The sequence below is a fragment of the Ictidomys tridecemlineatus genome, chromosome 5 (assembly GCF_052094955.1).
Source record: "Ictidomys tridecemlineatus isolate mIctTri1 chromosome 5, mIctTri1.hap1, whole genome shotgun sequence".
Lineage (NCBI taxonomy): Eukaryota > Metazoa > Chordata > Mammalia > Rodentia > Sciuridae > Ictidomys > Ictidomys tridecemlineatus.
In genome coordinates, this window is record NC_135481.1 from 93,630,467 (window position 1) to 93,652,594 (window position 22,128).

The window sequence follows — 22,128 nt, forward strand, 5'->3', positions numbered from 1 at the left end:
ATTTCCCCATGTACATGTATAAAGACACGAGTGGTGTGACTCTACTTTGTGTACAACGAGAGACATGAAAAATTGTGCTCTATATGTGTAATATGAATTGAATCACATTCTGCTGTCATATGTAACAAATTAGAATAAAATTTTTTTTTAAAAAAGGGTGAGGATGTAGCTCAGTGGTAGAGTGCCCCTGGGTTCAATTCTCAGAACAAAAACAAAAACAAAAAACAAACAAATTAACCCCAAATCCCTGTAACTTTTGTGTATAACTTATCATTAATAAAGTTACTTTTATCTAATTACAAAATATTAAATGCCATAAATAAATCATCATTTAAATTCTTATTTTTTTGTATTTTCTTGTCTTAAAAATAAAATGATTTTAAAAATAAGGTAGATGTGGTTCTCCAAGAACAATGTTCTTGTTTACGATGTACTCCCTAGGTTACCAGTACCTAATCTTTTAATTATCAGAGTGGCTTGGAATGAACAGTGTTTGGGCATGTCTAATTTATCTTTGTTCAAAGATGAGGGTCATAATACAATCAGGAACACACAAACATAACCCTGAAAAAGGCTATCATTACTAACAATTTTTGTTTGGAGGACATAAGCTCAATTAAAACATTGTTTGTTTGTTTGTTTTCAATACTGGGATTGAACCAAATTCTTGTACATGCTAGGCAAGCACTTTACCACTGAGATATATCCCCAATCCTTTAAAAATATTTATTTTTAAATGTTTGAGACAGGATCTCACTAAGTTACCCAGGCTGGCCTTAAACTTACAGTCTTCCAACCTCAGCTTCCTGAGCAGCTGGGATTACAAGTGTGTACCACGGTGCTCAAAAGAAAAGTGTTTTCTTAAGCACTACTGCATTTTTGGAAAGCCTGTACATTCAACAGACAAAGAAGCTAGTAATATTTAGTACCACTACTACCCAGTATAGTTTTGTATATTAACTTAGCTTATTATTAACTCTAATCCTAACCCAAACATACTACACACACACACACACACACACACACACACACACACACAAACACACACACACACACATACAAATGTTCTGACAAGAGTTCTGAAACAAAGAATATTAAAATTAACCTGTTTTTTTTTAGCCATTATCAAGTCAATCATCATAAACACAAAACAAAAGCCAGACTAACAGATCTAAGAACATATGAGCCAATTACATTAAGTCAGAGTACACTTTCAGGTACAGAGGAAACAAGAGGGGAGCCAAAGTAAGAGGAAAAAGTAGGAAGGTGAGAAAAAAGGAGTACACGGCAATTAGTTAGGGGACTTGCACGCCCTTCCATGTGGCAGGGAACTTAATTCCCTTAATTCCCTCTAACACGTCAGTAGTAGACTCAAACCCCTTCCAGTCAGCAGACTCACACCTCCCTCTACTTGGCAGGGGACTCAACCCCTGTCACAAGCTCACCAACTACTTCAGGGGATCAGGCCTGCTTTCTTGTTGGCAGCTCTCAAGATGATCAACCTTGGTGAGAAACTCCCCATGAATCAACCAGGAGACAAGAACCCCCTCCCAATACTATGGAGATTCCCTTCCACAACAGATATCAGACTCCCCAACTCAAATGGGAGCCAAAAGGTAGGAGAGAGAAAAGTAGAAAGAAGGAGGGGGGGAGGGAAAATGAAGTATTGCTTGCAGGGTGGGAGACAGGAGGCTTACCTGTCAGTGACTTTGGAATTAAGAAGGTCCGAGAGGCCATTCTTTTGGTGGCAGAGGTCATTGTCCAGGGATCCCAAGTCAAACAGGTCTTCCCCCTAAGCTTATTTCCAAGATCCCACTGGAGTTGATAAATGGGACCAGAGACAGGAACTTTTGACTCAATGACAATAGAAATGAATCTGGGCCAGAATACAAACACACAAGCAGGGCTTTAGTTGGAGGGGGGGGGGGGGAAAGGGAGGTCTTTACCTCGAGAAAAAGAGGAACAGCCCTGATGGACAGAAAATTCAGACTGGCCCCTGAAAAGAGGAAAGAGCAGCTGAGGTGAGTGAGGGTCTGGAATTTTTGCCCAGGTCCCAAGTATGATAATATTTTAAAGGAACTTCTTTCATGTGGAAGATCCTTGGAGACATCTTGGCATCATCTTGCATTTGGTCTCTGTGATTAGCTTTAGAAGGGTTGGGAAAGGCACATTCCAAACAGTGTTGAAAGAGTTGAGGAGGAGCGGGGAGGGAAAAGTCTTAGCAGGTAAGAGGTTATGTATTAAGACCCACGAGTTTATCTGCCCTTTTGTCCCTATCTCATTTCTGCCTAGAATGACCTTCCTTCTCTTGAGCTAGTCAACTCTTAGATGTCCCTTGAAATTTAGTTGGGGAAACTCAAGTTAGCTGAGTTGAAATTCCTCCCAGATCTTCCCCATTACCACTGTGAGTTAGGTTGCTCTCATACACGCTCCGATAGCATCCCAAGTACATCTCCGTACTCAGTCCCTATCACAGTGTACTTCAATGGTCACATTTTCTCTCTTCTTTAAGAAAAATTCCTGTAAGAGTAAGCTTCCTGTCAATGTCCATTGTGGAATAAATTAATACATGATGAAATCAGTATTGGTGCTATTTCTGAAGTATACTGGTTTGAATTTTTTGATGGACCGTTTCTTTTATGGGTCCTGGATTTCTGGCCTTTAAGGGTTGAGGAAGGCTATCGCCCCATCCCTCATTTCAGGGATGCCCACGCAGCCACCACTGCCATGACCCTGCCAAGTACCTGAAAGCAATACAGTAGACCCTGCAGAAGTTCTTCCATTCTCAGATTCAAGAATGTGACTAAGTAAGGTACAAATGCAAGGTTCAATCATCAGCTAAGTGGCTAGCCCAGCCTGGCAGATTTAGACCTAAAGTGAGCCGACTCAATTCAAATTTATGCTAGATACTTTCTGTGGACCATTTTTATTTAACTCTGCATGGCTCATTTTTATGGCCTATGAGACCTCTTCTGATCTCACGTTTGTCCACCTCTCTAGCCAAGTCTCATTACTCTATGTTCCAGCCACATGGGCCTGTTTGTTTTCACTTCCTGAAAGACACAGCTACCTTCAGCAGATTCTTCATGCAAGCTAGTTTGTTGACCTTAATTGTATCCTTATCCCACACACTTTACACACACACACACACACACACACACACACACACACACACACACACACACATATACATATACACATAGCCTCCAAGCTATCTCTGCCTCCTTTTCACCTTCAGAATGTTAGACTCTTGAGACTAGGATATTTTTTTTTCACTGCCTTATTTCAAGCACCAAATACAGTGCTGGGGTGTAGCTCAGTGGTAAAGCACTTGCCTAGCATCAAAAAATGAAAAGTAGGGGCTGGGGTTGTAACTCAGTGGTAGAACGCTTGCCTCACACACTTGAGGCACTGGGTTTGATCCTCAGCACCACGTAAAAATAAACAGATAAAGTGAAGATATTGTGTCCATTTACAATTTTAAAAATTTACAAAAAGAAAAAGAAAAGTAAACCTAACACCAAGAGTAGTGCCAAGGCACATGGTAAGAACTCAATGAATATATGCTGGATATTGTTGAATTCACTCCTCCTAGGAGGTCTCTGCTTAACAGAAACCTCACAGAAAGGTCTCTGATGCTTGCCCCATCTAAAGGCAGCCTCCCTCCCCCTTCAATACTCTATGAGTTCCCAGATGTGTTTGTTTGTACTTCATGACACCTATCACCAATTATATATATATATTCTCCTTTGTTTACTTTCTCTCCTGTGTTCTCTCCAATAGATACTAAGTTCCATGAGGAAAGAAATATGAATTTTGTTTGATGTTTAGCACCTAGTAATTGGTAGATAAACATTTGTTTTTAAGAATTGCTTAGTGAAAATTAACCAGCCAAAGAATGGTGGCACTATTATTCCATTTTATTTGATATGATAAACAAAATCCCCAAAAGGTTTTAAGGGTCCTTTGTAACTTTAAAAATGAAAGAAACAGAATTAACCATAGCAAGTTGGAAAGGGAAAAAGCATTAGATTTCATGTGATCCATTTTCTTCATTTTGCAAGTAAAGTAATTAGGTTCCTAGAAGGGAAACTGATGTGCACAACTAGTCAATAGCAAGATTAGAAGTAAAGCCCATGCTTTCTAACTCTCAGGCAGGCCGGTGTTTTTACTGCATGATTGATTCATCCTGCCAAGAATAAAATTTTATTAAATAGTTATCCTGTTGAGTGGACTTTAACTGATGTGCTCAAAGAGAAGCTAGGCTTTGGGCCGTGGTTTTCAGCTTTGGTTGCACACTGCAGTACCTAGAGATCTGTAAAGCATACTAATGCCAAGGATCCAACCCCAGAGTTTTTCATGTAATTAGGTTAAGTTTGTGATGCCTAGTTACAGTTCTAACTAATTAAATAAGAATCTCTGGGAATGGAGCCTACAGGCCATCATTTCTAAAGCTCCCCAGATGAGCTTAAAAGAAAGACAGGGATGCACCTATGTTGATTCACCTAGATATGGAGTGCAGGACCCCTGGCTACCATCAGCCCAGGTTTTCTTCTGTTTTTTTTTTTTCTTTCCTGATAATTATCAGTCCTTTTAAGTGTCTCTTGTAAAGAACCATCCCCAACTTGTCAAGACATGGCCCACTCTACTGGTATGTTTGAATAATCTAGTATGTAAGGACTTCTGAGAGACTTGGGTTGATTTCTCTATGACACTGTCTGCCCAGTGGAAATTACCGATGGTTAAAGAGGAACAAAACATATGAGCTTTGTATAAGAAGCAAAAAGCTACCGAATAAAAAAAATCATCTACAAAAGAAGATTCTCTGGTATTTTGACATTTATGCAAATAAGGAACAGGAATTCCCTTTAAAGTCTCAGATTACATTTATTTCAAAATATTTAAGGGATTTCGCAGACTATACCATCTTTTTCTTTTAATAGCCTATGTTATTATCTCCAACTATTTCCAGAGTCCAGGAGAATTTTGACTGCCAGATCTAATCCCCTGGTAGCATCCTAGGTGTTCTGTTGGGAAAGCAAGGTAGGGCATCTAAAGCTACCCAGTAGCTACATCAAAGGCAGACGCAGATAAAAGAATGTAGACTGCTGTTTCTTAAGATCAGGTTTTTTCCTTTTATATAGTTGTATTTGGGCTTAGTCACAAAAATTGCATTCACTTCTATTTAAGCTCACACGAAGTTCTCTTGTAGCCAGTTTCTGGGGGTGGTGGTAGTAATTAAAAACAATTACACCAAGACTTAATTTTGATAATTTTGTATTGTCAACAAATGACTCACAGTTTTGGCAACTGCAGTTGGTTAGGAAAATTCTAGGGAGAAACTGTCACCTTGGATCATGCTTCCTCAATGAAGGTGATGGAAGCTTTCAGGGGTGAGGAAGGGGTGCAAAAAAAGTGCTCTTTTTAGTTATAAAGCTTGGCTATGTTATGCAGTACATAAACAAGTCTATTGTTTATCCATGGTATTAAAATTTCAGGGCAACCACATATTGTATAATTCTTTTCATACAAAATCTCTGGAACAGGCAATTCTAAAGAAATACAAAAAAAAAAAAGCAGATGATTGTCTTGGAATGGGGGGAATGGGGATAGGAGGTTTTGAGGGTTATTTACTAATAAATAAAGTGTTTATTTGAGGGCTAATGAAAATGCCCTAAACTTGAGTGTAGTGCAGTTTTCATTCTGTATATATACTAAAAGCCATTGATTTGTACACTTTAAATGGGTGAGGTGTATAATTTGTGAATTACTTTTCAATAAAGTTGTGTTTTTTTTTTTTTTTAAAAAAAAAGCTTTCCTCAAGGGAAAAAAAAAAGCATGAGCAGGGGAGGGTAGTTAGGGGGAAAATGACTAAGAAGATTCCTGAAATGACCAACAATAAAAAAAAAAAATACTGAGAAATACTTCCTTGAACCAAAGAACCAAATTTCACTTTTTTTCCCATTCTTTTTTTTTATTGGTTGCTCAAAACATTACAAAAAACTCATGACATATCATCTTTCACACATTTGATTCAAGTGAGTTATGAACTCCCATTTTTACCCCAAATACAAATTGCAGAATCACATCAGTTACACATTCACATTTTTACATAATGCCCTATTAGTGACTGTTGTATTCTGCTGTCTTTCCTATCCCCTACTATCCCCCCTCCCCTCCCCTCCCACCTTCCCTCTCTACCTAATCTGTTGTTGTTCAGTTCTCTCCCTTGTTTTCCCCCCCTTTCCCCTCACAACCTCTTATATGTGATTTCGTATAATGTTGAGGGTTTCCTTCCGTTTCTATGCAATTTCCCTTCTCTCTCCCTTTCCCTCCCACCACTCGCCTCTAATTTCACTGTTGATCTCTGTATTCCCAGCCCAAACAGCAGTGGTGACCCGTCATCCCTAGGTGGCCTCCACAGGTTCTGGATTCTGTGAGCCTCTACCAGTAGGTGGAGTCTGGAGCTAGCGTTGCAGCCCACAGTTGGTCTCCGAGTGACTGGACTGTCTTATGGGGATCAGAAATCATGGGAGTCGCCCATTAGAAACGGTCTCCAAGGTTTTACCCAGTCAGTACCCAAAGGAACTTCACCTTTATGTATATGTAGAAGAAAGGAAATGTAGTAGAGTAGAAGAAGGAGAAGGGGGGAGAAAGAAGTGGAAGAAAAGAGGGGATGGGAATCGAAATCAAATTCCTTGCATGTATGATTTTGTCAAAATGAACCCAAATACTATGTAAAATTTTAATGCTTTAATTAAAAAAAGAAAGAAAGAAAGAAAGAAACTGTCTCCAAGGACTAAGCATATAGTACCGTGGTACAGGACCTGGGTTCACTCCCTAGCACCAAAATTAATGAAAAACAAAATGGAAAAGCAAAACCTAAAAACCCATAATCTATCTCCTGATCCTGGATTGCTTGAGGCCACTAGAGGTGTCCTAAGCACAAAAGTCTCTAAGCTGACAGTGCAGGCTAAGTCCTCAGGAAGGCAGACTCAGGTGGTTCACAGCATGGCTTTTATTAGGAAGTGCTCCTGGAGTCCACACTTGGGGAAGGGAGTGGAAGGAAACAGGATTCAGCAGAGGACTGAGTTGACTCACAATACAGGCTTCACAATGGTCTGTGAATACTGAAAGCCATTGCGTGTACACCAAGAGGGGATCTGGAGCTGAGACGGCCTTTCAGACTTGTCCCAATGAACATCATTCATGCTGGAAGATGAATTTGTGTGGCTCATCACAGCAGCAACCGTTAGTCAACTTTTCATCACTGTGACCAAAATACCTGATAAGAACAACTTAGAAGAGGACAAGTTTATTTTGGCTCATGGTTTCAGAGGTTCGGTCCATGGTGGGCTGACTCCCTTGCTCTGGGTCCAAGGTGAGGCAGGACATCATGGCAGAAGGGCATGCTAGAGGAGCCCTGCTCTGTTCAGAGCAGAATAGGAAGTAGAGAGAGAGAAGGGGAAGAGACTGTAGGGAAGGGTCACGCTTCCAGGGTACACCTCCAGTGACCCACCTCCTCCAATCACCACCCACTTGCCTTTAGTTACCAGCCAGTTAGTCCATTCAAATTAGGAAGGCCAGATTAGGTTATAGCTCTCATAATCTAATCATTTTACTTCTGATTTTCCTGCATTAACGTAGGAGCTTTTGAAGGACATCTCATATGCAAACCATAACAGCTTGTGACCCACTCAACATTTTATAAGGGTCAGAACCAGTGGATTAAAGAACTGGACTACAGAAAATGACCTCCAAGATGAATTCATCCTTTTAATCTCAGAACCATAATGAACTTTGATGGCATTATTTTTATAAGACAATTAACCACCATCACAAATAACTAGTATCACAAATTTATATTGATATTTTCAGACAAAATACATGCATCAGCCATCATCAAAGATGCTACCTCCATCAATGTAAGGATGGTTAGCAAATACTACCAACAGTGTGCATTTCAGTACCACATATCTATATTTCATGTTATTTGACATGCAGTCTACTGGGGCCCTGATCTTTGAATTGCCAGCCTACAGAACAATGAGAAATAAATTTCCGTTCATAAATTACCCAGTCTGAGGTGTTTTGTTACAGCAGCAAGAATGAACTAAGACATAAATTAGTATTAAGAAATAGGGTGATGCTATAACAAATACCTTAATGTGTAGAAGTAGCTTTGGAACTGGGAAACAAGCAGAAGCTCGAGGAGTTTAGAGGAGAAGACTAAGAAAAGACTATATGCCTTGAATGGAGCATTGTATCTGATTCTGGTGAGAGGTCAGAAGAAAACTGTAGAGAAAGGCTGAATCCTTATAGAGGTTTCTTAAGTGGAAATGAGGAACAAGATTAGAAACCAGAGGAAAGGTCATCCTTGTAACAAAGTGGAAAAGATTTTGGCTGGATTGTATTTGTGTCCTTGCAATTTGTGGAGGGAAGAACCTAAGAGCAATAAACTAAACTACGTACACTATTTGGCCAATGAAATCTTTAAGCAAAGTGCTCAGGATGGTACACGGCTTCTTTTGACTGCTTATAGTAAATTGCAAAAAGAAAGAAACAAATAAAAGATGGAATATATAATCAAAAGGGAAAAACTTAAAGATTTGGAAAATTTTCAATCTGGAAGTTTTGTAAAGAATTTTAAAGAAAAATGTTCAGAAGAAAATGGTCAAATAATTGTTTTGATAAAAAGACTAGTATAGATAGAAGAAAGCCAGATGCTATAATCAGGACAATAGAAAAAAAATGACCCTGAAGGCACCTGGGAGAAATCTGTGGCTGTCAACACAAACACCAGAACTTCAGCTTTAAGGACAGGTAGGATTCAAATGAGGGACCCTGGGCACCCGTAGGATCCCAGGACACACTGTGGAAGGCTGCCTCAACTTTTTTCTCCATACATTCAGGCAAAGTTCTCCTCTGTCACCTTAGCTTTTCCTTAAGCAGGTGTGGCTTGGGCTGCCCCTTTAGAAGGCACAAACTGTCAACTTGGTGACATCCATGCAGTGCCAATTCTGCAAAATATGTAGAGTGCAAGAATGGCGGACATGGTCACCTCCACCTAGATTTCAAAAGATATCCCGTAGACTCGTTGGGCCCAGGTGGGGGGGAACTGCCACAGGAGCAGGACCAACACAAGGAGTCCACACTAAGGCATCACCTGGTGAAGAACTGCAGACAGGCCAATTACCAAGACCTCCAAATCTGTAGAGCCAGCATGCAATACCAGCCTGGGAGACCTGCAGGCCCCAGACTCTAACTCCTGAGAGCTGCTGTGCAGTCTGTGCCCAGCGAAGCCATCGGGATGGGGCTGCCTAGATCCTTAGGGGCCAAATCCCCACCCTGTGTGTCTCAGAGAAGATTATTCCAGAGTCTTAAGATTGAATGTCGTTTGCTTCGTTGGGTTTTAAATTTACTTGGGACCTATTATACCTTCTTTCCTGTTCCTTCCTTTTGGGATGGAAATGTCTATCCTATACCTGCCCTGATATTGTATTTTGGAAGTACATAACTTACTTGATTACATAGATTCGTATCTGGAAAGTAATCTGCCTCAGAATGAATTGTACCCTGAGTATCTCCCACATCTGATTTAGGTGAGACTCTGGGCTTTGGATTTTTGAGTTGGTGCTGATGAGTTAAGAATTTGTGGGCCATTGGGGTAAAACAAATGTGTTTTGCTTTGAGAAGGATATGAATTTTGGAGGCCTGGGGCAAAATGCTAGGGTCTAAATCGTGTTTTCCAAAATTCTTAGGTTGAAATTTAATTGTTAGTATGATAGGATTAAGAGGTGGGGTCTTAAGGAGGTGATTAGGATTTGAGGGCAGAGACCTCATTAAAAAGATTAATGTCCTCATAAAAGAGGCTTCAGAGAGTGCCTTGGCCCTTTTTGCCTTCCTTTGTGCTCTGTGAAGATCAGCAACAAAGTTATCATCTTGGAAGGAGAGAGCAAAACTTTACTCAGATTCGGAATCTGGAGGTGCCTTGATCTCGGAATTCTCAGCCTCCAGAACTGTGGGAAATAAATTTCTGCTGTTTATAAATTATCCAATATCCAATTTGTTATAACAGCAAAAGTGGACTAAGACACTTGACAAGCTTTATAAGTTAATCAGATACTTCTTTGCCATTACATTAACCTCCTGGATATATTAAAAAAAACTCCAAAAAAATTAACACCAAAAATAAATAAATAAATAACCCAATCAACAGATGGGCAAAGGAACTGAACAGGCACTTCACAGAAGCAATACAAATGGCTGACAAATAGGTGAAAAAAATTAATTAGAGAAATACAAATTAAAACTACACAGAGATTTCATCTCACTCCAGTCAGAATGGCAATTATCAAGAATACAAGCAATAGTAAGTGTTGGCAAGGATGTAGGGGAAAAGGCATACTCATCCATTGCTGGTGGGACTGCAAATTGGTGCAAACTGTATGGAAAGCAGTATGGAGATTCCTAAGAAAACTTAGAATGGAATCACCATTTGGCCCAGTTATCCCACTCCTCAGTTTATGCCCCAAAGACTTAAAATCAGCATACTACAGTGATGCAGCCACCTCAATGTTTATAGCAACTCAATTCACAATAACTAAGCTATGGAAACAACCTAGGTGCCCTTTAACAGATGAATGGATAAAGAAAATGTCGTATATATACTCACAATGGAATATTACTCTGCCATAAAGAAGAACAAAATTATGGCATCATGCTAAGTGAAATAAGCCAGTCCTAAGGAACCAAAGGCTGAATATTTTCTCTGACATGCAAATGCAAATTCATAATAAAGGGAGAAGGGTTAGGGAAGAAAAGAAGTACTTTAGATTAGAAAAGGGGGAATGAAAGGAAGGGAGGGGAATAGAAATAGGAAAGATAGTAGAATGAATCAGACATTACTGTCCTATGGAGTGCACATATGATTACATGACCAATGTAATTCTGCATCATGTACAACCAGATGAATGAAAAGTCATACTCCATATATGTATAATATGTCAAAATGCATTCTACCATCATGCATAACTAATTAGAATAAACAAACAGAGGGATGGAGGCATAGGTGCACAGCTCAGTGGTGGAGCACCTGGCTTACATGTAAAAGATCCTCGGTTCAATCCCCAGTGGAGGAAGTGAAAGAGAAGAAGGAGGAACCAAATTATTATCAAATTGACTGAGCTGTTCTACACTCCCACCTGCACTCTGTGAGATTTTCCATTGCTCCCCATGATTATGTTTGTTTAAAAGACAGACTTTGACTCTGTGACTTGAACTTCCTATTTTCCAGCCCCATTTCCTTTTTCCGCTTGTATTCTGCCTCTTAGAAAAAAAAAAATTCTGAACGCTCTATGAAAAATGAGTTCACTAAAGCTCATGAAAAATCCTGTCCCCTCAAAGCCCCCCCAAAGCCTTGTTCCCCAGAATGGTGATGTTGAGAAGCAGTAGAAATTTGAACAAGTGGGGTCCAGTGGGAGATCTTTACGTCACGGGGGTGTGCCTTTGAAGAAGATTACTGGACTGTGGTCTCTGCGTCTCTCTTTTTCTTGCTTCCTGGCCATGAGGGGAGCAGATTTGCCTTGCCACACGCTCTCACCATGTTGTACTCCTACAGGCTCAAAGCAATGGACCAACTGATCACGGACTGAAACCTCTAACATTTCAATCCAAAGGAAACTTTTTTTTTTTAGTTGTAAATGGACTCAATACCTTTATTTTATTTGCTTATTTTTATGTAGTGCGAAGGATTGAACCCTGTGCCTCACACACATGAGACAAGTGCTCTCCATTGAGCCACAATCCCAGCCCTCAAGAAACCTTTTCTTTATAAGGTGAATATTTCAGATGTTTGTTATAGTAACAGAAAGGTGACAAACACATAAGGAATGGGGGAAAAGACAAAAAAAAAAAAAAAGGTGTATGTGGGGGAATTTCCTAGAGATTCTTTATCAGTTTAATTGTGGTCCCTTCAGAGCCTACACAAGTGTCACAGATAAATGAAGAATTTTCCATTTTCCAGGTTATAAGCAAATCCACTGTCCAGGAACCCACATGTTGATCAAAACCTACAAGTCTAATGAGGTCTTTTCTATATATGTCATCTATGATGAGCAACGAGGCATTCAAGTAGATTTGATCTGTCTGAGCGTAAGTAAGCCTCAAGAACAAAGGCTCCTCAAGGCAAGATATTTGACTGTTGTCCAGAGCAGGGTAAAATAGACAGTAGGTCCTCCATACATTTTTGTTGCTTATTCAATGTGAACGTAGTGTGTCAAATGTAATTTCTAAATATTTGCATAAGAAAACCGGTGACTATAGGTTTTGAATGTGTAAGGGATAAACACGTTTGACATATCAAACTGTGGTTCTAGCTAACGTTTCAAGACCCCGGAATCAAGCATTTGGATTGCTTTCTTTGCCACAGGTTATGTACACCGGACCAAGCATAGGATGAACGTGTCACGCTTCCAATTACAGATTTGTAAGAAATTCAAATCAAGATCTTTCAGTTTCTGATTACATCTTTTATGTTAACCAGCCTTCCATTACTGTCATAAAATACCTGAGATAATCAATTTAAAAAGAGGAAAGATTTATTTGGGATCAAAGTTTTGGAGGTTTAAGTCCATGGTCATTTGGCCCTGTTGCTTTTGGATCTAGATAGAACATCATAGCAATGATACATGGTGGAGCAAGCCCATGACAGCCAGGAAGAGCAGAATAGGAAGGAGCTAAGACCCCAGCATAACCTTCATGAGTATTTTCCCAGTGACCTAACTTCCTCTTTTTAGGCCCCACCTCTTAAAGTCTCCACAAAGTCCCAGTCCTGATACTCTGAGGAAGAAACCTCTAACATGAGAGCCTTTGGGTCCAAAGTCCAAACTATAAGTCCAAACTATTTAAACAATATTGATACCATCGAGCATGGCTGATTTAGTCTTAAAAGAACTGCACTACAAATTGAAATTTTTATATTTGTATTCATTCTTTCATTCATCAAAAAATATTTACAATATAAATATTTGAGCCACCATCCCAGCAACCCCCCCCCTAGCAAATCCTAGTGCTAACCATTGCACTAGAGGATAGAGAAATAACAGTGAATAAGATACAAATGGTCTCAAAATTTCAGTCTAGTGAGATGTATGGGCAAAAACACTGATAATCAGAGCTATGATGGAAGAAGGAGTGTAGCCTGAGAGCTGGGTGAGAGAGCATAACACACATGGAGGGGAAGGGGGCAAGGCCTCCTGGGGGAAGGGATGTTTAAGCAGAGATGACCAAAGGTGGAATAATGAAAGAAGAGGAAGGGCGTGAACCAAAACCAGAAGGCATAAGAGAAGAGGAAAGTGAACATTATCCAGAGTAGCCAGAGCACAGGATAGATAAGGAGAGGACACTGGAGCATAAATTAAGGGTGGGATCATGGTAAACTACATCAAGGGATTGAGAGCAGAAGGCACTAAAGAAAGACTTTTGAGGAGGCAAGTGATAAGGTCCGATTTGAACTGAGAAAGTTTATTACCAAAGTCGAAGCCCACAAAGCCTAACCTATGGTAAGTGAGTGTCAGAGTCAAAAGAAATGAACTAAAATGATAGATATTTAGAAGATGGAATTGATAGGGTAAAGCCTGGTGCGGTGGCACATGCCTATTATCCGGGTGGCTCTGGAGGCTGAGGCAAGGAGGATTGAGAGTTCAAAGCCAACCTCAGCAATTTAGTGAGGCCCTAAGCAACTTAGTGAGACCCTATCTCTAAATGAAAATATAAAAAAGGGCTGGGGATGTGGCTCAGTGGTTAAGCACCCCTGGGTTCAATCCCTGGTACCAAAAAAAAAAAAAAAAGGAAAAGCATGGAGTGAGAAGAGGGATAATTATACATATCTACCCTGGAAGTTGGGTGAATGATTGAATGATTTACTGAGGTATAAAGACTGGTTTAGGGAAGGAGGTAGAATAGTTGTGTTTCGTTTAGGTGTGTTTCACTGAAATGCCAGTGGAATATTCAATTGAAGATGTCAACTGGATGGATAAATCTTTTTTTCGGAGGGGGTAGGGAGTACCAGGGATTGAACTCAAGGGCACTTAACCACTGAGCCATATCCCCAGCCCTATTTTGTATTTTATTTAGAGATAGGGTCTCACTGAGTTGCTTAGTGCCTGGTTTTGCTTAAGCTTTGAACTCTGTGTTTCTCCTAAACCACTGGGATTGTAGGCATGCACCACCACATCCAGCATAGATGGAAAAATCTAAGAAAAACCCATGAATTCCATACATAAACTTCAGAGCTCTAGCAGCCATCAAGCACACAGTGAAACATCTGGGCTGAGTCAATAATAAGAAAATAAATAGGTTTGATGAATATTTCTTATTGCCCTACCGTGGGTTTGAGTCAATTTAATATTCAATTCTGGTTACCTAGTCTTCCTTGTCAAATGAGGGCCTCACAAACCTGGCATTTATGATGAGGCAAATCCTACCTGAGGAGCTCTTCTCGACCTGTTTCATTCCAGGTAGCTCACTGTGTCACTAAGAGTCCTCATAGTAATCCCTACGCAGGGCTGCAGTTGAGAGAATTGACTTAATGAGGGTGGCGATGAAGATCACGTTGTTTGGAAACAAATAAAATCTGGCTTTTTAAGTGTTCGAAATGAACTAATGCTGAAACCCTTTCTTTCTTTGTAACTGCCGCAGACACATAATAGTCCCACGACCTTTCCACCATTCTAATCCTAATTCATCACTGCAAAAATTTAGCATTTTTCTAGGAAAGAGCCCAGCCTAGACTAGATTGGTGGTGAGCCCTTGCCTAAACATAAGTCAGGTTGACCCCAATCAATTAAAAATATATTAAACATTTGAGTTTAAATTCTAGTGGCTACCTCTAACATCAAACTCATCTATGTGCCCGCCTCCCCCACCTTTAGAGAGCACTAAAGTGCCCATCTAATTTGGCGTTAAACCTCTCTTTCAATTTTAACTAAATAATAACCACCAACAACGCTTCACCTCTTCTGGTTTTTTGTTTTGTTTTGTTTTACTGGATTTGTAAAGAAGGCAATCACAGTAAATCAAAATGAAAAAATGTCAAACAAATTCTCCAAGCTAATAAGCTGTACTTGAACATTAACACTTATCTGCTTTTTTTTTTTTTTTTTTTTTGTATGTGCCCCCTAGCTGTCTCAGGCCTCAGTTCCCACAATAACTTTAAGTTGCTCTTGCAAACCCTGTCCCCATTCAGGTCTATCCTTTCTGATTGTGAACCCTGTTTCAAGGCTTCCTTCTCTTTTCCTCCATGCCAAGGTGGCTTGATAATGTTACTGCTTTGGCAATTACATAATATCAGCTCAAAACAATTGAGTACCTCTTTGGCTCAGCACAGAAAGTACTTGATGAAGACAGAGCAAATCTATGGACTGCAGTGCAACTTAGTTGCAACTTTGAAAAGAGAAATTAAATGAAGATTAGAAGGAGAGGATAAGGAAAGAGGCAAAGAATGAAGCAAAGTTATTAATAAATTTTCTCTATGCAGTATACTATGTGCTTTCACATATTTTTCTTCTTAATATTAACCTTTGGTAGCCTCCTTAATCCCCATTAGGAAGCCTGAACTTTTTTTTTTTATTCTAAAAGTTCAGAGAACCCTGGACTCTTGGTCTTTAACAGGTCAGGTATTTTACATTCCCATATACAATTATCTGTTACATGTAAGAGATTTAAGTGAAAACAAAGCTGTGTGATCATAATAATTCTTTCTTTTTGTCCTACCCACCATTGTTCTCAAATATCTCTCTTTCAGGCTCACACCCTGGTCTGAGGTTATCAACAAAGCCTCAGCAACCTAAATGTAGGAGGATTTAGGCCAAATGTAAGGAAAGAAAACAAATAATGGATGATTAACTTGACTGGTGACAGATTGTTGCAGAAGTACGAGAATCTGCAGGAATGCATTTATAATTTTGCTGATCTGAAGAGATCTTGGATATGAGAGAAGGGAAAGAAAATCTAGCCATCTTCAGGAATGCCCTGAGTACAAGCCCACATTCCATTATTATCACTGGGCAACCAAGTGACGTCACACAATGCCAACATTTGTCCTTATCAAGAATGTGACTTGAGGGCTGGGGATATGGCTCAGTTGGTAGAATGTTTACCATGCATGCACAAGGCCCTGGGTTCAATCCCCAGCACCACAAAAAGAAAGAAAGAAAAAAAGAAGGTGACTTGAGGCAGATAGAAATAGCTATAAGATAAGCAGGAGAGACCTTTCTTATCCAAGAAAGGTCTCTCCTGCTGTGTCTGAAATGACCCATGCATCCCTTGGTTTCCCAATATCATCTTCATATCACCAAAAGTACCATGTTATCCAAGTTAGGGACTCAAATCCAAAGGAATTAGCTAAAAGGCTCTGGGAGGAGACAGTGATGTCAGCAAATGAATAAATGGAATAAGAAGATGCAGGTCTTCATTTCCCCCACAGAAATATCAAGTTAACAATGTATAGACGAGAATACCTCCAAGAACTCTAGCAACTGGTTGAGAAGATACAGCACTTCAGGTCATTGTGAATCCAAGACAGGATTCCAGCAAAAGAGCGGAAATTTTGCAGCAATTGGCACATCCATCTTGACCTTTCCTAAATGTGACATAGTGCTAAGCAATGGGGAAGAAACCCCTTACATCAGGGATCCTCCCCCAAGCATGGAAACAAAAGAGTGGACCATGCGTTAAATGTTCTGGCTTACCTGGGGGCCACCCAAAGGACTAGTTGCTGCATCATCTGACTTGGAGTGCTTACAGGACCAGGAAAGAGACTGTAAGCCACTAACAATAAAGGTGAACAACCAGGAGGCTCTGCTACATGACACCAAGAGGAACAAGATGACAGAAAAAAATTGAGAGATTCTTGAACCTCCAAGAGGGATAACTGGTGAAGGCCTTCTGCTTCATGAAGCCAAAGACTAGGAAAGTTGGCTTTTTTTTTTTAAATTCCCAAACATCAGCAAAAAATTACAAGATATACAAAGAAACAGGGAAATGAAATATAACCCAATCAAAGGATCAAAATAAAATTCCAGAAAGCAATCCTAAAGAAATGCAATCTATGAGCTGCCTGGAAAAGGATTTAAAATAACTGTTAAAAAGATGTTCAGTGATTTAAAGAGAAAATACATAGGCAGCTAAATGGAAGTAGAAAAATGATGCATGGACAAAATGATATCAACAAAGAAACAGAAACTATATTTTAAAACAGAACCAAATGGATATTTTGGAGCTTAAAAATGTAATAACTAGGGGGCTGGGGATGTGGCTCAAGCGGTAGCGCGCTCGCCTGCCATGCGTGCGGCCCGGGTTCGATCCTCACCACCACATACCAACAAAAATGTTGTGTCCGCTGAGAACTAAAAAATAAATCTTAAAAAAAAAAATTTAATAACTAAACTGAAAAAAAATATTACAGAAATCTAACAGCAGACTTATCAGGCAGAAGAAATAATGAACAAACTTTATTACAGGTCATTTGAAGTAATTAAGTCAGAGGAGCACAAACTAAAAAGGATGAGGAAAAGTAGAAAGAGGCTAATGGACTTACAGAACACCATCAAATAGACTAGTGTACTCATTATGGGAATCCTAGAATAAAGACAAAAGGGAAAGTAAGCTTATTTGAAGAAATAATGGCTTATACCTTCCTAAGTCTGAAAGGAAAAAAATGAACATAGAGATTTAAGAAGCTGAAAGAATTCCAACTTGGAAAAATTCAAAGAGTATCACAACAAGACACATTACAACCAAACATCTAAAGTTAAAGACAAAGAAGATATCTTGAAAGCACCAAGAGAATAGCAATGTCACACAAAAAGGAGCCTCTATATGATTAAGCAGTGAAAATTTTCTCAATAGAAACTACAGATTTAAAGGGAGTAGCATAACATGTCCAAAGTATTGAAAGGAAAAAAAATCTCAATAAAGAATACTCTTTATATACCAATGGATAATGTTTTGTTGAAACTTTTTTTGTATGTAAGTTCAAGCGAAATACTTAAATGTCATTTTTATCTTTGTTTTGTCTTTTGTGGGTTTTGCTAAACAGGTAATTATAATCTTTAAAACGAGTTAGGGAGTTTTTTTATTATTGAGAAAAGATTGCATAAAGTTGTTACTTGTTTTCTAATCAATGGGTCAAATTCAAAAGAAAATCATATGGCCTAGATACTTCATTGAGGGTAGATTTTAAACTAGTATTTCTATTTACTTAATGATTATAAACTTATTTCAGTTAACTCTCCATCTGGATTGGCTTTTACAATTTGTAATTTTCAAAGAAATGGCCCATTTAATTTCATTAGTTAAATTTCTGAGCACAAAGTTGTTTATGTTCTTCCATTATTACACTTTTTGTTAATGTCAAGATCTATAAAGATAAACCCTGTTTCACTCCTAAAAAATAAAAAAATATAGTATCCAGCACAACTTTTCTTCCAAAATGAAGGAAAGGGGCTGGAGTATAGCTTATGGGTAGAGTGCTTACTTAGCATACATGAGGACCTGGGTTTGATCCCAGAGGCAAGGGGTGGGAGGAAAGGTGGGGGGGCGGGGAGATTGATTGATTGATTGATTAAGATTTTTCAGGGAAACAAAAACAGAGGGAATTTGTTACCAGTAGACCTGCCTACAAGAAAAGCTAAAGGGAGTCCTTCAAGTTGAATGAAAGGCCAATAGGCAGCAACACAAAGCCATATTAAAGTATAAAGTTCTCTGATAAAGGTAAATACCTAGACAGATATAGAAACATACGTTATTGTGATTTTCTGTATAGAATATTAATGACCAAATACAAATCTATGTTAATACGTATACAATGCATAAATATATAATTTGTAATATCAGTAATATTTGGGAAGGGTAGAACTTCAAAGATGTAGTATTTTCTTGTGTGCAGCTGAAGTTATGAGCCCTTATAAATTTTTTAAAATATCTTTATTTATTTGTTATTTATTTTTATGTGGTGCTGAGGATCGAACCCAGGACCTCACACCTGCAAGGCAAGTACTCTACCACTACAGCTCCAGCAGTTATAAATTTAAAATGGAATCCTAAAACTTCATGATGTTTTGTTGCAATGGAATATATATAAAAAGATGTGAAAAAGAAATCAGAACATACCACCAACAAAAATAATGAATGAAACACAAAAGAAAATTTAAAAAAATAAGAAAGGGAGAAGGAGGGACAAAAATGGCTACAAGACATGTAGGAAACAATGAACAAAATGGAAATTGTAAGTCCTTCCCTGTCGATGTTGACTTTAAGATAAATGGATTAATCACTCCTACCAAAAGACACAAATTGGCTGAACAGACTTAAAAAAAAAACCAGCATCCAGCTATATGCTCTATGAGAGACTTAAGTTAGATCTAAGGATATACATGTGCTGAAGGTGAAAAGATAGAAAAGATATTAAAGGTATTCTATAAAACCAATTACCAAAAGAGTTCAGGGATTATGGGGCTATACTAAAATCACAGAAAATCAGCTTTAAATCAAAATCGTCACAAGAGACAAAAAGAATACTATATAATGATACAATAGTTTATTGTTTTCTCTCTGTCTTGTAGATTTGGGTCCCTTCTGTCCTCCTTTACTGTCTTCCTCTGAGTTTCACTGATTTCTTTGGTTCTGATTCCCTCTCATTTCCCTTTATGTATGTCCTGTGGATATCTTCTTTGTGTTACCGTTGCAAGGACAGAAACATCCAAAAATTATAAGATTCCATTTTAATTCATAACTGCTCATAACTTCAGTTGGTCAACTCACCAATACAATGTAATAGTTATATGCACCAGTTCATGCACCAAACATTAACTCTCCTAAATTTACAGAGAAAAACTTGATAGATTTAAAATGAGAAGTAGACAACAACATAATGGTAGTCAGAAACTTTCAGCACTCGACTCTCCTACTGGATAGAACAACCAGAGGCCCCCCCAAAAAAATCAGTAAGGAAATAAAGAACTTGAGTAGGACCTTAGATCAATTGATCCCCACCCAGAACACTGCGGCGTCCCACATCAGAATATAGGCTCTTCTCAGCACACATAGGATATTTCCAGGACAGATTGCATAATAGGCCACAGAAAAAAGTTTGAACAAATTAAAAAGCATTGAATATCTTTTGAATAACAATGGAATGAAACTAGAAATCAACAGCACAAAGGATAACAGGTCAAAGCACAAATATGTGGAAATTAAATAACCAATATGTCAAAGAAAGAGTCATCAAGGAAACTAGATATTAACTTGAGAAAAGTGAAAATAAAAATAGAACATACCAAAACTTATGGGATGTGGTGAAAACAGTGTTAAGGGAGCCGCAATAGCTGTAAATGCACACATTAAAAAATAATAAACATCTCAAATCAACAATCTAACTTTACATCTCACAAAGCCAGAAAAGAGTTTGATCTCCAGCACCCAAACAAACAAACAAATAAGTTAAAGGAACAAGAGAGAGAGAAAAACTACAAAAGGAAGAATAAACTCAAAGTTATCAAAGAAAAAAATAATCATGATTAGAGATAAATGAAATAGAGAAAAGAAAATTTTAAAAATCAATGAAAGGGTGTTTTTATTGTTGTGGTTGTTGTGCTTTTGTTGTTTGTTTGTTTGTTTTGGTACCAGGGATTGAACCCATGGGAGCTTAACCACTGAGGCACATCCCCAGCCCTTTTTTATATTTTATTTAGAGACAGGGTCTTACTGAGTTGCTTAGGGCCTTGTTGAGTTGCTGAAGCTCACTTTGAAACTCAGAATCCTCCTTCCTCGGTCTCTGGAGCTATTCACCCAGCAAAAGTTGTTTGTTTGTTTGTTTTAATCAACAAAATTGACAAATTTTTAGCTATATTAAGAAAAAAAATAAAAGACTCAAATAGCTAACATAAAAAATAAAAGGGAAACCATTTCAAGCAATGCTACAGAGATGAAAAGGATTATAAGATAATGTGTGAACAATTATATGCCATCAAATCAGATAACCAAGAGGAATGGATAATCCCTAAAAAATCCAATCTACCAAGACTGAGTCAGGCATTAATAAAGAATATGACAGACCAATAATGAAAAAGGAGATGAAATCAGTAATCAAAATCCTCCTAACAAAAAAAAAGACCAGGACCAGACAGACTCACTATGGAATTCTACCAAACATTTGAAGAATTAACAAAAATCCTCCTGAAACTCTTCCAAAAAATTGAAAATCAGAGAACACCTCCAATCTCATTCTATGAGACTAACAGTACCTTGAGACCAAAGTCAAACAAAGACCAGCAGAAAAGAAAATTAGAGACTAAATTCTTATCAAATTCCTTGACTAAATAATGTCAAATTGAATTCAACAGCACATTAAAACAATGCTATATCATGAATAAGTGGGATTCATTTCTGAAATGTAAGGATAATTTAGCATATAAAAATAAATCAATGTAAGATACCACATTAAAAGAAAGTGGCGGATAGTGGAGGGTGTTGGGTATTACAGTGATAATCAACATACAAAAACCAGTTGTATTTCTGTATACTAATAATAGATGTACAATCAAAAAATAATGAAGAAAACAGTGCCATTTATAATTGTATCAAGAACAGTACATAGAAATAAAGTGAACCAAGGAGAGAAAAGACTTGTACACTGATAATTACAAACGACTGCAGAGAGAAATGAAAGATATGAATAAATAGAAACATATCCCTTATTTATGAATCTGAAGACTTAATATCACTCAGATGGTCATACCATCCAAAGGAATGTACAGATTCAATGCAAACTCCATCAAAATCCCAATAGTTTCTTTTTTTCAGAAATAGAAAAATTCATCCTAGAATTCATATGGAAACTCAAGGGACCTTGAAAATACCAGAATAATCTTTTTTTAAATATATTTTTAATTGTCAGTGGACCTTTATTTTATTTATTTATGTGGGGGCTAAGAATCAAATCCAGTGCTTCACACATGCTAGGCAAGTGCTCTACCACTGAGCCACAACCCCAGCCCCAGAGCAATCTTTTAAAATAACAATAGCAGCGAACTCACTATTTTTGATTTCAAACTACTACAAAATTAT

General features: G+C 38.3%; 1 long non-coding RNA gene across 1 annotated transcript in view; it reads left to right on the forward strand.

Moving 5' to 3' along the window:
* The first annotated feature begins 1,393 nt into the window (after nt 1-1,393).
* The window catches only part of LOC144377870 (uncharacterized), a 30,759-nt gene continuing 10,024 nt past the window's right edge, over nt 1,394-22,128 (forward strand). Inside the window, exon 1 of the long non-coding RNA XR_013439105.1 lies at nt 1,394-1,616. This is a non-coding gene — a long non-coding RNA (uncharacterized LOC144377870). The remainder of the gene's footprint in view (nt 1,617-22,128) is intronic.